At 44.3% G+C, this 17,724-nt stretch overlaps 1 protein-coding gene across 5 annotated transcripts in view; it reads left to right on the top strand.

The window, feature by feature from the left end:
* Positions 1-17,724, top strand: part of ptk2ba (protein tyrosine kinase 2 beta, a) — a 247,775-nt gene that overhangs the window by 9,695 nt on the left and 220,356 nt on the right. For 2 of the 5 annotated variants that reach the window (XM_059985437.1, XM_059985436.1), the window contains exon 1: positions 5,509-5,631. The exons of 2 other annotated variants lie outside the window; for them this stretch is intronic. The gene's annotated coding sequence lies outside the window, so the exon portion shown is untranslated. Of the gene's footprint in view, positions 1-5,508; positions 5,632-17,724 lie in introns of those variants that run through there. One more of the 5 variants, XM_059985433.1, reaches the window with a different exon arrangement.

The following is a 17,724-nucleotide window of genomic DNA, read 5'->3' as shown; positions in this document are numbered from 1 at the left end:
TATCATCAGCAAATGTAGATACACTACACTTGCTCCCCTCTTCCAGATCATTAATGTATATCATTTAAGGGAGCTAGGGCTTTACTCATTGGAGAGAAGGAGAATGAGAGGAGACATGATAGAGGTATACAAGATATTAAGAGGAATAGACAGAGTGGACAGCCAGTGCCTCTTCCCCAGGGCACCACTGCTCAGTACAAGAGGGCATGGCTTTAAGGTAAGGAGAGGGAAGTTCAAGGGGGATATTAGAGGAAGGTTTTTCACTCAGAGAGTGGGTGGTGTGTGGAATGCACTGCCTGAGTCAGTGGTGGAGGCAGATACACTAGTGAAGTTTAAGAGACTACTAGACAGGTATATGCAGGAATTTAAGGTGGGAGGTTATATGGGAGGCAGGGTTTGAAGGTTAGCACAACATTGTGGGCCGAGAGGCCTGTAATGTGCTGTACTGTTCTATGTTCTACTAGTTACAGGCCCTGCACTGACTCCTGCAACATATCGCTCACCACTGATTGCCAATCAGAGTAACACCCATGTATCCCAACTCTCTGCTCCCTGTTAGTTAACCAATCCTCTATCCGTGCTAATCCATCACCCCCAACTCTATTCATCCTTATCCATAAGATAAGTCTTTTATGTGACACCTTATCAAATGCCTTGTGGAAATTCAAGTAAATAATGCCCATCTGTTCCTCTCTATGCACCATGATTATATTCTTAAAGAAATTGAGTAAGTTTTCCAAACAGGACCTGCTTTTGCTGAATCCATGCTGCATCTACCTGATGGACCCATTTCTTTCCAGATGCCTCACTATTTCTTCTTTAATGATAGCTTCAAGCATTTTACCAACTATAGATGTTACACTAACTGGCCAATAGTTACCTGCCTTTTGCTTACATCCTTTTTTGAACAGTGGTGTGACATTCGCTGTCTTCCAATCCTCTGCAACCTGCCCAGAGTCCAGAGAATTTTGGTAAATGATCACCAAAGCCTCTATCTACTATAACTTCTGCCAGTTCTTTCAGTACCCTGGGATGTATTCCATCCGGACCAGGGGACTTGTCTATCTTCAGGCCCACAAGTTTGCTCAGCACTCCCTCTTCAGTGATAGCTAATGTATCGAGGTCCTCACCTCTGATCACAACAATAACACTTCTCTTTGGATGTTAGACGTGTCTTCCACCATGAAGACCAACATAAAGTAGTCAACATAAAAGCCTCTGCCATTTCCTCATTACCCAAGATCAATTCCCCCTTCTCATCCTCCAAGGGACCTACATTCACTTTAGCCACTCTTTTCCACTTCATATAATTATAAAAACTTTTACTATCTATTTCTATATTTTGTGTTAGTTTATTTTCATAATCTAGCTTTCCCCTCTCGATTTCGTCCTTAGTGGTTCTTTGCTGCTTTCTAAAGTTTTCCCAGTCTTCCAGTTTCTCACCACTCTCGGTGACTTTGTACACATGAACTTTTAGTTTGATGCCTTCTTTTATTTCCTTAGTTATCCAAGGCTGGAGCCAGCCTTATTGACTTTGCTTTTAACGGGAAAATACTATTGATGAGCACCGTGAAAAATCTCCTTGAAAGTCTTCTGTTCCTCAGTTGTCCCTGTATTCCCAGTCTACTGTAGCCAAATCCTCCCTCATCTCATTGTAGTCTTCATTGTTTAAGCATAATACACTAGTTTGATCTAAAACTATTGAACTAGCCTGAGCTAGTGTCTCTTTTTCACTCAGTTGCTCTCTCTCTTAATCTATGTCTCTCTGTGTCTCTCTCTCATATACACATATGCTCATTCCCCACCCTGAGGCTGTCAGCAGCCTTGTTGTGTTTGTGTGACTCAGGATTGTTTATTCTACCCAACAGAGAAAGGAAACAGTCTGTGCTGACCATGTTAATCCTATTTAATTTTCCTCACGTTTTGTTGTCTCTCCCGGGATTCTACCCTTTTCCTTCACATGTTGGGAATGATTAACAGTGGCCAATTCACCCACCAAAGCCACCACATGAAACGTGTTTTCCTATAACTGGTAATATGGCAGAAAGTGTACAATGGTGGGCTCTGGGAATTGGAGAGAGGCACTAACAAATTCTTGCTCCCCAAGGGGTGTCCACACCTCTGGCCAGTGATCTTTACTCTGGCAGTGCTGCTGTGATTATTTTTTACTGCGCTTTATGTGCCATGTTGGAGTTTGGACTTGTTGCTGCAGGAACTGAATTCCAAGTGAGCAGCTGTGATATCACAGCTAGAGGAGAGAAGATGGAGGCCTTCAAATCGGGCAGTGAGAGTGGGAGATGATTCCACAGAACAGAGAGTAGTACAGCCCACAACAGGCTCGTCAGTCCACAATATCCTACCGGTCTGAAAAACTAAATCCATGAGTAGGGAGTTCAGCAGATAGAGGGGGGGATCTCATTGACCTCTGGACCCACACAGCTGGAGTGTAAAGGAGTCAGCCTCAACCCTGAGGAGGCAAGCTCGTGCCTCGGATTTACTGTGAGTTCCCCAGTCCTGAGTGCTATGGCCCCGGTTTCACCTCCAAGGCAGCTGGTTACGGACAACTTCAGAGCCTGGAAAGAGAACTACCATCAGACACAGGAGCAGAACTAGGCCATTCAGCCCATCGAGTGTTTTCTGCCATTCCATCATGGCTGAGTTATTATCCCCCTCAGCCCCATTCTCCTGCCTTCTCACCATAACCTTTGATGCCCTGATTAATCAAGAGTCTGTCAACCTCCACTTTAAATATGCCCAATGGTTTGACCTCCACAGCCATTTCTCCGGCTGAAGAAATTCCTTCTCATCTCTAATCACAAACAAGAGCCCTGCTGAAGGGTCTCGGCCTGAAACATCGACTGTACTCTTTTCCTAGATGCTGCCTGGCCTGCTGAGTTCTTACAGCATTTTTTGTGTGTTGCTCCTTCTCATCTCTGTCTTAAATGGATGTCCCTTGCGAGGCTGTACCTTCTGGTCCTAGACTCCCCAGGATAGGAAACATGCTCTGCCCTGTGTTATGAGGGGAAGGGTGTGATTCTCCCATTGACCCTAGACCTTACCTACCCCTCATTTGGTGTGGTCCCAGGGCACTGGTAACTGATAGGACAGGTTCAGTCCCCAGTGTATTAGATGGTGCTAACCCCAATCTCTGAGCCAATGTGCTGAACGGCTGCCTGGTGGCTTCCTTATTGCCCAACTTGTAACTTTGTTCAACACTGGTTAGGCTGCGTCTGAAGTATTTCACACGGTTCTGGTCTTCCCACAATAGGAAGGATGTTGAGGCTTTGGAGAGGCTGCATAAGAGGTTTACCAGGATGTTGCCTGGTTTAGAGGGCATAATGAGAGGTTGGACAAACTCTGTTTTCTCTGGAATGGCAGAGGCTGGGGAGTGAAGTCTGTTACAGGGTTAACAGATTACGAGAGGCATAGATAGAGCAGACAGACTGTCTCTTTTTCCCAGGGTTGAAATATCCAATACCAGAGAACATTCATTTAAGGTGAGAGGAGATTGGTGTGTGCCTCGAATGCGCTGTCTGGGGTGGTGCTAGAGCCAGATATGTTGTGAAATTTCAGTAGACATTCAGACAGGCACATGAATGTGGAGAAAATGAAAGCATATGACCATTAGGTGGGTAGAATGGATTAGTCTAGTTGGCCACTTGATCACTAATTTAATTGGCTGAACACAGCATTGTGGGCCAAAGGTCCTGTTCCTGTGCTCTACTCTTCTATGTTTGTTCAGCACTCCCTGCACTGTGCTCCGTGTTCTGTGATCTGTTGGGATATCTGTAGGTTTATTCTTCATTCTGCGTAACCACGAGAAACGCAGATGATTGCCTGTGAAGAGAGACACGTTGTCAGGAAGTGTGCTTGTGAGATTGTTGCAAAAGCATGCTTGACAACTAGAGCTCTCTGCAGCGTTGAATAGAGTGAGGGGCGCGGGAGGCAGCTCTGCCAATCGTGGCAAAGATCCCAGCCTTGTGACAGTGAGTTGTGACTCGTCGTCCAAGCCACATTGGCTGCAAAGACAACTGCAATGACTGCTCTGCGCAGAGCTGCTGGGCATAGCGGCCAGCAACCACAGCCCCCTCCCCACAGAGCAATGTTCTGAGCCCATCTGCAAGTTCAGGTTGTTTAACGCCATTTCCCGTACACGAGTGTGAAGGAGAACAAAATAATTGTTACTTTGCATCCGATGCAGCAGAAAAAAAACACACTAAGATAAAGAACACAATAGTAATAAAAACAAAATAAATATAAATACACAAGATAGCTTCCATACATAGTTTGATCATTTGTGTCCATAAAGTAACACGAAGCTTTACATAAGGTGAAAGATGGGAAATAATGAAATAGCAGTGGAGTTAGCCTCACTGCTTGGGGAAAGTAAGTGTTTTTGAGTCTGGTGGTCCTGGTGTGGATGCAGACTCAAAAACAGTTCCTTTCCCCAAGCCTCCTCTCTTTTGGGAGTGGGGCAAACAGTCCACGAGCAGGGTGAGTGGGATCACTCATGATGTCACTGACCTTTTCTCAACACCTTTCTGTATACTATATGTCCTTGATGGCGGTTAGATTGGTTCCAGTGATTGGTTGGGCAGTTTTAGATTAGAATACCTGTTGTAAAGTCTTCCTGTCCACCCCAGTGCAGATCCCGTACCGTACAGTGGTACAGTTTGTTAGGATGCCCCCTACTGTACATATGTAGAATGACATGAGCATGGATATGCAAAGTCCAGCTCTCTTCAGAAAGCAGAGGAGTTGATGAATTTTTCTGACTGTGTAGGATGTACTCCGGGGCCATGAGAGGTTGTGTGTGATGTGTTTAAAACTGTTTGCAGTTTTCACTGCCCTGCCTCTGGTGTAAAGGGGTGTGAGTGATGTGAGGTCTTCAGAAGTCAATAACCATCTTCTTTGTGCTGTTGACATGGAGGGAGAGGTTATTTGCCTGGAACCAGGCCTATAGTTCTTCCATCTTCTCTCTATAGACCATCTCATCAGTTTTGGTGATTACCAAATCATTGGCGATCTTGACTCAGGTATTTGGCCGTGCAGTCATGCGTGAGCAGAGTTTACAGGAACGGGCTCAGCTCACAGCCATGGTGGGGGGGGGGGCACCCCTGTTGAAGATGATAAGGAGGGAGGAGCGGTTGTGTATGCTGACTATCTGAGGCCTGTTTGTTAGGAATTCCAACACTCAGTGGCGCAAATGGTTCATTTAGATTGAGGAGTGGCAGTTTGTTCACCAAAGTCTGTGGGATAGTAGTGCGTCATTGTGTTCAGTCCTGTTCACACGCTGGAGGTTGGAGCCCTGGTGTGTTCAAGTTTGTGAGTTCAGGACCAAGGACTTGACAATATGATTGCTTGGGTGTTTGGTTTGGCTGAATAGTCATGTGTGAACTAAATGTCACACATCACTCTGAAGTGTGACTCAGAGTATCAGGGCTCATTGTACCAAGGCAGGAAGTGCTGAGAGCCATCGATCAGAGTTCATACCAGCAGTACTCAAGCAACAGCAGTGCTAATGTAAAGAGACACTACACAGTTCAAGGCAAGATCCTGAACAGCGTCGATGAACAGATGGTTCTTGGAGTCCAAGTTCGTTACTTCCTGAAAGTAGCTACACAGGTCTATGTGAGTTTAAAAGTCAAGAGGTTATGTTACAGCTTTATAAAACTCTAGTTAGACTGCATCTAGAGAATTGCAAACAGCTCTGATCACCCTACTATAGGAAGGAAATTGAGCGCTCGGGAGGGTGCAGAAGAGGTTTGCCAGGATATTGCCTGAATTAGCTGGCATGTGCTATTACAAGACTTTGGACAAACTTGAGATGTTTCCTCTGGACCGTCAGAGGCTGAGGGGAGAGCTGATAGAGGTTTATAAAATAATGAGAGACATAGATAGGGTAGACAGCTAGTATCTTTTTCCCAGGGTTGAAATGGCTGATACCAGAGGGCATGCATTGAAGGTGAGAGGGGGTAATTTCAATGGAGATGAGAGGAGCAAGTTTTTGCACAAGAGAGTGGTGGGTGCCGAGAATTCCCTGCCTGGTGTGCTGATACAGTAGGGGCTGTTAAGAGACGTTTGGATAGGCACAAGATTGTGAGATAAATGGAAGGATATGGACATTGTGTAGGCAGAGGGGATTAGTTTAGTTGGCCATTTGAGTATGAAAGTAATTGATTCAGCACAGCGTTATGTGTGCTGAACCAATTCCTGTGCTGTACTGATCTATACTCTGTGCTCTGGTACAGCACAAGAACATTGCCTTTGGCCCACAGTGTCTGCACCAACTTCAAATCCTATCCCTTCTGCCTGCAAATTCCTTGTGTCTGTCTAACTGTTGTTATCGTATCTGCCACAATTTAAGGAAGAAACTTACCAGGAAAATGCCTGGATTCGAGAGCATGTCTTACAGGGAAAAGTTGAGCGAGCTTGGGCTTTTCCTTTTGGAGTGAGAAGTGACTTGACAGAGGTGTAAATATGATAAGAGGCACAGATCGTGTGGACAGCCAGAGACTTTTCCCAGGTTGAAATGGCTAACTCACAGAGGCATCATTTTAAGGTGATTCGAGGGAAGTTTGGAGAGGAGGTCAGAAGTAGGTTGTTTCACACAGAGTGGTGTGTGCACGGATGGCACTGCCTGGGTGATGGGAGAGGCAGGTGCATTAGGGTATTGAAGAGACTCTTGGGTAGGTACATGGAGAATCTATGTTCGGCCTTGATGAAAGAGGAAGGAGATCATCGATTGGGGTTACAGGCAAATAATCACCCTTAGTTATAGGAGATGAGCAGCTGGGTGAACATCAGGAGAAGAAATGGGAAGGTGAATAGGCAGTTAACACAGAACACCCCTGTGGACATTTTCCTCAATATGAAGTATACAGTTTTGGATACTGTTGTGGAGGATGACCTCCCAGGTGAATTCCTTCCAGACTGGGTTACTGGCACAAAGCATAGGTCTGTGGTGCAGATGGGAAAGAGGGAGAAGAAGGAAGAGGTAGTGATAGGGGACTCGATAGTGAGGGGAAGAGACAGGAGATTCTGTGGACATAAACAGGACACCCTGATGGTATGTTGCCTCCCAGGTGCCAGAGTCTGGGACGTTTCGGATTATTCCATAGCATTCTGGAGAGGGAGATAGAGTAACCAGAGGCCTTGGTACATATTGGTACCAATGAAGGAAAAGCAATGAGGTCATGAAGAGAGAATTTAGAGAGTTAGGCAGAAAGCTGAGAAGCAGGACCTCTCGGGTAGTAATTTCTGGATTTCTACCTGTGCCATGCACCAGTGAGGGTAGAAACAGGATGATTGGTCAGATTAATGCGTGGCTGAGTAGCTGGTGTGGGGGCAGACCTTCAGGTTCCAGGATCGGAAGATGTTGATTCCTTGTGAGTTGAGTTGATAAACTGCAAATGTAAAAGGATCCTGATGGCAGTTACATACAGGCCTCCCAACAGTGGCTGGTCCACATTGCAACAGAAAATAGAAAAGGTGTATCAAAAGGGCAATGAATGATGGTCATGAGTGACTTTAACATGCAGGTTGGTAATGGATCCTAAGAGGGTGATTTGTTGAATGCCGACAAGATGGTTTTTTTAGGGCAGTTTGTCATTGAAGCTATTAGGCAATCGGCAATACAGGATTGAGTGTTCTGTAATGAACTGGAGGCAATTGGGGAGCTTAAGGTAAAAGAACCCTTAGGAGCCAGTGATCGCAATATGATTGAGTACAACTTGAAACTTGTTATGAGAAAGTAAAGTCTGATGTAGCAGTATTTCAGTGGAGTAAGGGAAATTTCAGTGGTATGAGAGAAGAGCTGGCCAAAGCAAATTGGAAGGAGATGCTGTCAGGGATGACAGCAGAGCAGCAACGGCCTGAGTTTCTGGGAAAAATGAGCAATGTGCAGGATGTGTGTATTCCAAAACAAAGAAATACTCATGGCAAAATAATACAACTGTGGCTGACAAGAGGAGTCAAAGCTAATGTAAAGCAAAAGAGAGGGCATGCAGCAAAGCAGAAAAGTTAGCAAGAAGATAGAGGAACAGGAAGCTTTTAAAAACCTAGAGAGCAACTAAAATAATCATTAGGAGGGAAAAGGTGAAATATGAAAGCAAGGGAGTAATCAATATTAAGGTGGGAAAAACCTTTTTCAAGTATATAAAAGAGAGATAAGAATGGATAGAGGACCATTAGAAAATGAGGCCAGAGAAATAATAACGGGGGACAAGGGGATGGCAGATGAACAAAATGAGTATTTTGCTTCAGCCTTTACTGTAGAAAACACTAGCAGTGTGCCAGATGTAGAAGGGTGTGAGGGAAGAGAAGTGGGTGCAGTTACTATTACAAGGGAGAAGGTGCTCAAAAAGCTGAAAGACCTAAAGGTACATAAGTCACTCAGACCAGATGAAGTCCACTCTAGGGTTCTGAAAGAGGTAGTGGTAGAGACTGTAGAGGCATTAATAATGATCTTTCAAAAATCACTGGACTCTGGCATGGTGCCAAAGGACTGGAAAATTAAAAATGTCACTCCACTCTTTAAGAAAGGAGAAAGGCAGCAGAAAGGAAATTATAGACCAGTTAGCCTGACCTCAGTGGTTGAGAAGATGTTGGAGTCCATTGTTAAGGGTGAGGTTATGGAGTACTTGGTGACACAGGACAATACAGGACAAAGTCAGCATGGTTTCCTTAAGGGAAAATCTTGCCAGACAAACATGCTGGAATTCTTTGAGGAGATTACATGTAGGATAGTTAAAGAGGATGCAGTGTATGTTGTATGTTGGGATTTTCAGAAGGCCTTTGACAAGGTGTCACACATGAGGCTGCTTACCAAGTTAAAGGCCATGGTATTACAGGAAAGTTACTAACATGGTTAGAGCATTTGCTGATTGGTAGGAGGCAGCAGGTGGGAATAAAATGATCCTTGTCTGGTTGGCTGTCAGTGACTAGTGGTGTTCCATAGGTGTCGGTGTTGGGACCACTTCTTTTTGTGCTGTATATCAATGATTTAGAAGATAGATGGCTTTGTTACCAAGTGTGCAAATGATACAAAGATTACTGGGGGGGGGCAGGTAATGTTGAGGAAATGGGTAGGATGCAGAAGGACTTGGGCAAGAGAGTGGTAAATGAAATACAATGTTGGAAAATGCATGGTCATGAACTTTGGTAGTAGAAATAAATGTGCAGACTGTTTTCTAAATGGGGGAGAAAATCCAAAAATCTGCGATGCAATGGGTCTTGGGAGAGCTTATGCAGAACACCCTAAAGGTTAACAGGTTGTTTTCTGCTAAAGGTATATTTGGTAACTGAGGGGACTTCAAAAGTGAAATTTTGATATTCTAATTTTTGTATGTTCCTGTCAGAATAAAGGGCAAGGATAACAGGTTAATGGATCCTTGGTTTTCGAGAGATATTGAGAGCCTGGTTAAGAAAAAGAAGGAAGTACATAGCAGTTATAGACAGGCAAGAACAAATGAGGTACTTGCGGAGTATCAGAAATGTAAGAGAACAATGAAATCTGGAGGGTTAAAAGGAAGTATGATTAGACATTGGCCTCATGGAAGAAGGCAGAGAGTGGTTATAGATGGTTGCCTCCCTAACTGGAAGCCTGTGACTAGTGATGTACGGCAGAGATCGATGCTGGGTCCTTTGTTGTTTGCTATCTATATCAATGATCTGGATAATAATGTGGTAAATAATGTGGAAAATTTGCGGATGACACCAAGATTGGGGGTGTAGTGGACAGTGCAGAAGACTGTAAAATCTTGCATCTAGATCTGGATCAACTGATGAAATGGGCTGAAAACTGGGCGATGGACTTTAATGCAGACAAGTGTGAGATGTTACACTTTGGGAGGACCAGCCAGTGTAGGTCTTACAGTGACAGTAGGGCATTGAAGAGTGCAGCAGAATAGAGGGATCTGGGAATACAGATCCTTAATTCCTTGAATGTGATATCACAGTTAGATAGGGTCATAAAAATGTTTTTGGCACATTGGCCTTGAGTGCTGGAGATGGGGTATTATGTTGAAATTGTGTAAAACATTGGTGAAGCCTATGTTGGAGTAGTGTATCCATTCTTGGTCACCTAATCTACAAGAAAGATGTAAGTAAGATTGCAAGAGTGCAGAGAGCATCTACAAGGATATTGCCAGGACTGGAGGACCTGAGTTATAGGGAAAGGTTGAAAAGATTGAGACTTTATTCCCTAGATTAAGAAGATTGAGGTATACAAAATTATGAGAGGTTGAGATAGGGTAAATGCAAGTTGGGTGAGTCTTGAAGTAGGGGTCATAGGTTAAGGTAAAAGTTTAAAGTAAATATTTAAGGGGAACATGAAGGTGGTGAGAATGTGGAACAAGCTGCCAGTGCAAGTGGTGCATTGCATGGTCAATTTTGACATGGAAGGGAAGTTTGGATGGGTACATGGATAGGAGAGTTATGGAGCACTCTGGTCTCTGTGCAGGTCAATGGGGCTAGGCAGATTAATGGTTCAGTATAGACTGATGGGCCTAAGGGTCTGCTTCTGTGTTGTAGTGTTCACTGGCTCTATATATTTGAAATGGAGGCTGCTAGGTTCTTGATTAGTAAAACTGTCAAAAGTTTCAGGGAGAAGACAGGAGAATGAGATTTAAAGTGATAATAAATCAGCCATGATGGAATGGTGAAGCAGAGTCAATAGGCTGAATGACATATCTGCTCCTGTACTTTATGGTCTTATGGTCTCTTTAATCCTACTCAGCAGAACATTCTGGACTAGTTCAAGCCTTCCAATTCACTGCTTAAGTTCTTTCCTGCTTCTTTTCTGATCTCAGCTTCCTACACCTTACCTATACTTTTTTTTTACCAGATTTACAGCCTTTCTCCAAGGTTCCCATACCATACCACCTTTGTCCTTCCTCCTTACTGGATCATGCACCTCCTGAACTCGAAAATCTGACCATCTTGTCTTTAAACAACTTGTAGTTTCACCCAATTTAACACTTTTCCCCAATGCCCATCCTGTACGTGGTCTCAACCACTGTTCATGTCTATCCAAAGATGCTGACTGTCATGTTCCTCCAAATACTGGCATTGTTCTGTGGGAGGAGAAATAGTTCACCTCTCAGGTCAATAGGAATGCAGTGATGTGAAGCAGAAACACACAAAAAGTGCTGTAGGAACTCAACAAGTCAAGCAGGATCCATGGAGCAGAATAAACAGTCAACATCTTGGGTTAAGACCCTTCATCAATGGATTCAACAGTGGTTGGATGGGAGATGCCAGAGAGTAGTGGTGGATAACTGTTTGTCAGGTTGGAGGCCAGTGACTAGTGATGTGCCTCAGGGATCTGTACTGGGTCCAATGTTGTTTGTCATTTACATTAATGATCTGGATGAAGGGGTGGTAAATTGGATTAGTAAGTATGCAGATGATACTAAGATAGGTGGTGTTGTGGATAATGAAATAGGTTTTCATAGCTTGCAGAGAGTTTTAGGCCAGTTAGAAGGGTGGGCTGAAAGATGGCAGATGGAGTTTAATGCTGATAAGTATGAGGTACTACATTTTGGTAGGACTAATTAAAATAGGACATACATGGTAAATGCTAGGGCATTGTGGAATGCAGTAGAACAAAGTGATCGAGGAATAATGATGTATAGTTCCCTGAAGGTGGAATCTCATCTGGATAGGGTGGTGAAGAAAGCTTTTGGTATGCTGGCCTTTATAAATCAGAGCATTGAGTATAGGAGTTGGGATGTAATGTTAAAATTGTACAAGGCATTGGTGAAGCCAAATTTGGAGTATTCTGTACAGTTCTGGTCACCAAATTACAGGAAAGATGTCAACAAAATAGAGAGAGTACAGAGGAGATTTATTAGAATGTTACCTGGGTTTCAGCACCTAAGTTATGGAGAAAGGTTGAACAAGTTAGGTCTTTATTCTAAGGAGGTTGAGGGGGGACTTGATAGATGTATTTCAAATTATGAGGGGGATATATAGAGTTGACGTGGATAGGCTTTTTCCATTGAGAGTAGGGGAGATTCAAACAAGAGGACATGAGTTGAGAGTTAAGGAGCAAAAGTTTAGGGGTAACACGAGGGAGAACTTCTTTACTCAGAGAGTGTAGCTGTGTGGAACGAGCTTCCAGTAGAAGTGGTAGAGACAGGTTCGATTTTGTCATTTAAAATAAAATTGGATAGGTATATGGACAGGAAAGGAATGGAGGGTTATGGGCTGAGTGCGGGTAGGTGGGACTAGGTGAGAGTAAGCATTCAGCACAGACTAGGAGGGCCGAGATGGCCTGTTTCCATGTTGTAATTGTTATATGGTTATATCAGAACCTGAGGAGTCCTGATGAAGGGTTTCAGCCTGAAACATCAACTGACTTAATAGTACAGGCCACTCAGTCCATGATGCTGTGCCAATCTTTTAACCTAATCCAAGATTAATCTAACCCTTCCCTCCCATTTTGCCCTCTATCTTTTATCATTTGTCTACCTTCCTAAGAGTCTCTTAAATGCTCCTAATATATCTGTCTCTACCACCACCCTTGACCATGAGTTCCACGTACTCACCACTCTTTGTGTGAAAATCTTATCTCTGATATCCTTCCCCCACCACCCCACTTTCCTCTAATCACCTTAAAATGATACACTCTTGTATTAGCCATTTCTGCACTGGGAAAAGCTCTCTGGCTGTCCACTCAATTTATGTCTCTCATCATCTTATACACCTCTATCTAGTCACCACTCATCCTCCTTCTAAAGAGAAAAGCCCTAGCTCACTCAGCCTTTACTCATAAGACATGCCCTCTAATCCTGGTAAATCTTTTTGCACCCACTCTCTTCTCCCAGTCCATGAGACTCCTGAACACCCTACTAGAACCAATACAGTTATTTTTGACTGTGCCAGTAGCATGATACTGTTGTATGTGCACTTTGTCAACTTGTGCATCTAGTGAATATTTTATTATTTTTTAATATTGTTTTATGAGCTGAATGTGATATATGCACTGTGTTGTGCAACTTGGTCCCAGAGGAACATTGTTTGATTTAATGGTTAAGAACATAAGAAATAGGAGCAGGAGTAGGCCAGCTGGCCCGCTGAGCTTGTTCTGCCAATCAACAAGATTATGGCTGCTCTGACCATGGACTCATCTCCACCTACCTGCCTTTTCTCATCACCCTCAATTCCCCTACTATGTAAAAATTTATCAAACCTTGTCTTAACTATATTTACTGAGCTGGCTTCCATTGCTTCAGTGGGCAGAGAATTCCACAGACTCACCACTCTCTGGGAAAAGCAGTTCCTCCTCATCTCCATCCTAAATCTACACCCTGAATCTTGAGGCTACATCCCCTAGTTCTAGTCTCACCTACCAGTGGAAACAACTTTCCAGTCTCTATCTTATCTATTCCGTTCATAATTTTATATGTCTTTATACGATCTTTTCTCATTCTTCGGAATTCCCACAAGTACAGTCCCAGGCAAGTACAGTCAATCTCTCCTCATAGTCTAACCCCTCGTCTCTGGATCCAACCTGGTGGAACTCTTCTGCACTGTCTCCGAAGCCAGTATCTCCTTCTTCAAGTAAGCAGACCAGAACTGCTCACAGTCTTTATGCGACACCTTATCGTACACCTGGAAATCCAAGTAAATAATGTCCATCTGTTGCCTCTATCCACTCGCTATACCCTCAAGGATCTCCAGTAAGTTTGTCAAACAGGACCTGCCTTTGCTGAATCCATGCTGTGTCTGCCTGATGGATCCATTTCTTTCCAGATGCCTCTATTTCTTCTTTAATGATGGCTTTTCCCAACTACAGATGTTAATCGTAACTAGCCTATAGTTACCTGCCTTTGCCTTTTTGAACATTACATATGCTTGGATGAATGATATTAAACTGAACTTGAACTTGACCTGCTGAGTGTATCCACTTGTGCATGTTACTCGAGATTTCCGGCATCTGCAGGATCTCCAGCATGCAAGTGAGGCATGTTTTACGCAGCAGCTAAACTGGCTACACTTTTGAAACAGCAGAATAGTCAGAGGTTGGGGAAGGGTGAAGCCCAATCAGTGGCGTGAGCAGAGGGCAGTGATGAGATTACTCACAGGTCAGCGATTCTTCGTTAAAAGGAAAGCTTTGTGGGTGTTTGGACATTCTGGTGGCACAATCAGCGGCGGGCACAGAGCACAGCGAATTAACTGGAAGTACAGAAGGGACAAGTGGGGTGGCCATTGTTGGGAGTAGGCTATTGGTGAGAGTAGGAGTGTCAGGCTTTGGCTCGGAAGAGGTGTTGGCTTTGGGTAAGTTTCTGATGAGGTTCCTTTTTCCTCCCTCTCCCTCTCCCTCTCCCTCTCCCTCTCCCTCTCCCTCTCCCTCCCCCTCCCCCTCCCCCTCCCCCTCCCCCTCCCCCTCCCCCTCCCCCTCCCCCTCCCCCTCCCCCTCCCCCTCCCCCTCCCCCTCCCCCTCCCCCTCCCCCTCCCCCTCCCCCTCCCCCTCCCCCTCCCCCTCCCCCTCCCTCCTCCTCCCCCTCTCCCTCTTCCTCTCTGTGATAAGTACCTGTTGTGAGTTCTTAATGCCAGATGTTGGAGCCCTGGGAGACCCAGAGTCTCCTGGGGAACTACATCTGTCTGAAGTGCCTCTGGCTGCAGCTCCTTGAAGACCATCGTAACCTTCGGCTGTACGGAAGAGTGAGGAGATGATTGATCAGAGTTACAGGGAATTGTCACCCCGAAGTTGCAGGAGGTGAGTGGCTGGGTGACTGTCAGGAGAAATGGAAATGTGAAGAGGCATTTAGCACAGAGCACCCCGTGGCCATTCCCCTCAAAAATAAGTGTACCGCTTTGGATACTGTTGTGGGGGATAACCTCCCGGGGAATGCCACTCTCCGTGGCAGGTTACTGCCACTGAGCAAAGGGTCCGTGGTGCAGAAGATAAAGAGGGAGAACAGGGAAGCGGTAGTGATAGTGTCAAAGGGACAGACAGGAGATTCTGTGGACATGAACAGGGCATCCGGATGGTATGTTTCTCCAAAATGGCACAGTCAGGGACATCTCAGATCGCGTCCACAACATTTTAGAGAGGGAGGGAGAGCAGCCAGATATCTTGGTACATATTAGTACCAATGACATAGGAAGGAATAGGAATGGGGTCCTGAAGAAAGAATTTAGAGAGCAAGGTCAAAAACTGAGAAGCAGGACCTCCCCTGTAGTAATTTCTGGATTGCTGCCTGTGTCACGTGCCAGTGGGGGTAGAAACAGGATGAATTGGTGGATAAATGCGTGGCTGAGAAGCTGGTGCAGGGGGCAGGGCTTCAGGTTCTTGGATCATTGGGATCTCTTCTGGGGGAGGTGTGACCTGTTTAAAAATGATGGGTTGCACCGGAACCCAAGGGGGAGCAATATTCTTGCTGGCAGGCTTATTAGAGCTGTTGGGGAGGGTTTAAACTAATTTGGCAAGGGAGTGGGAACCGGAGTGAAGGGACTCAGGATAGAATGGATGACAAAAAACTAAGATAGCATGCAGTCAGACTGTCAGGAAGGGCAGGCGGATGGTAGGACAAAATTGCAACCAGCAGGGTGAGTATCGGTGCATTAGGGATGCAGAATCAAAAAGGGTAGCAAATACAGTCCTCAAAGTGTTGTATCTCAATGCACGGAGTATAAGAAATAAGATGGATGATCTTGTTGCACTGTTACAGATTGTCAAGTATGATGTAGTGGCCATCACTGAATCGTGGCTGAAGGAAGGTTGTAGTTGGGAGCTGAATGTCCAGGGTTGTACATTGTATCGGAGGGCTAGGAAAGTAAGCAGAGGGGATGGTGTATCTCTACTGGCAAAGAATGGCATCCATTCAGTAGAAAGGTGTGACATAGGATTGGAAGATGCTGAATCCTTGTGGGTTGAGTTAAGAAACTGCAAGGGTAAAAGGATATTGATGGCAGTTATATACAGGCCTTCCAACAGTAGCTAGTATGCGGATTGCAGATTACAAAAGGAAATAGAGAAGGTGTGTCAAAAGGATAGTATAATGATAGACATGAGAGATTGCAACAGGCAGGTCGATTGGGAAAATCAGATTTGTAATGGATCACAAAAGAGAGAGTGGGTTGAATGCCCATGAGTCAGTTTTTCAGAGCAGTTTGTTGTTGAGCCTACTAGGGGATCAGCCTCACTGGATTGGGTGTTCTGTAATGAACCAGAGGCAATTAGGGAGCTTAAGGTAAAGGAACCCTGAGGAGCCAGTTATCACAATATGATTGTGTTCAACTTAAAATTTGATAGAGAGAAAGTATAGTCTGATGTAGCAGTATTTCAATGTTTTAAAAGTATTTCAGCTTTTAAAAACCAACAGACAGCAACTAATATAATCATTAGAAGGGTAAAGATGAAATATGAAAGCAAGCTAGCAAACAATATCAAAATGGATAAAAAGCTTTTTCAAGTATGTTAAAAATAAGATAAGAGCGGATATAGGACTACAAGAAAATGAGGCCAGAGAAATAATAACAGGGGAGGAGATGGAGGGTGAGTATTTAGCATCAGTCTTCACTGTGGAAGACACCAGCAATGTACCAGGTGTTGTAGTGTGTGAAGGAAGAGAAGTGGGTGCAGTTATTATTAAAAAGAAGAAGGTGCTCAAAAAGCTGAAAGACCTAAGGGTACATAAATTGCCCGGACCAGATGAACTGCATCCTAGGGTTGTTGAAAGAGGTAGCATTAGAGATTGTGGAGGCATTGGCAATGATCTTTCAAGAATCATTGGACTCTGGCATGGTGCCAGAGAACTGGAAAATTGTAAATGTCACTCCACTCTTCGAAGAAGGAGGAAGGCAGCGTAAAGATAACTATAGACCAGATAGCCTGACCTCAGTGATTGGAAGATGTTAAGGTCAATTGTAAGGATGAGGTGATGGAGTACTTGGTGACACAGGGCAAGATCGGACAAAGTCAGCATGGTTTTCTTAAGGGAAAACGTGCTTGATGAACCTGCTGTAATTCTTTGAGAAGATTACAAGTAGGATAGATAAAGAGGATGTAGTTGATGTTGTATATTTAGACTTTCAGAAGGCCTGTAACAAGGTGCCACACATGAGGATGCTTACCAAGTTAAGAGCCCAAGGTATTACAGGAAAGTTACTAATCATTGTTAGAGCATTGGCTGATTGGTAGGAGACAACAAGTGGGAATAAAAGGATTCTTTTCTGGTTGGCTGCCAGTGACTAGTGCTGTTTCCCAAGGGTCGGTGTTGGGACCACTTCTTTCTATGCTGTATACAAATTATTTAGATGATGGAATAAATGGTTTTGTTGCCAAGTTTGCAGATGATACGAAGATTGGTGGAGGGGCAGGTGGTGTTGAGGAAACAGGTCAGCTGCAGAAGGACTTAGATTAGGAGAATGAGCAAGAGAGTGGCAAATGAAGTAAATGCATGTTCATGTACTTTGGTAGAAGAAATAAATGTGCAGACTATTTTCTAAACAGGGAAAAAATCCAAAAATCTGAGATGCAATGGGACTTGGGTGTCCTTGTGCAGAACACCCTAAAGGTTGAGTTGGTGGTGAGGGAGGCAAAGGCAGTGTTAACATTCATTTCAAGAGATCTAGAATACAAGAGCAGGGATATGATGCTGAGGCTTTATAAGGCCTCACTTTGAATGTTGTGAACAGTTTTGGGTTCCTCAGAAAAGATATGCTGGCATTGGAGAGGGATGATTCCAGGAAAGAAAGGTTCATAAAGGTTCA

The sequence above is a fragment of the Hypanus sabinus genome, chromosome 12, assembly GCF_030144855.1.
Source record: "Hypanus sabinus isolate sHypSab1 chromosome 12, sHypSab1.hap1, whole genome shotgun sequence".
Lineage (NCBI taxonomy): Eukaryota > Metazoa > Chordata > Chondrichthyes > Myliobatiformes > Dasyatidae > Hypanus > Hypanus sabinus.
This window is presented reverse-complemented; position numbering and strand designations above follow the sequence as displayed.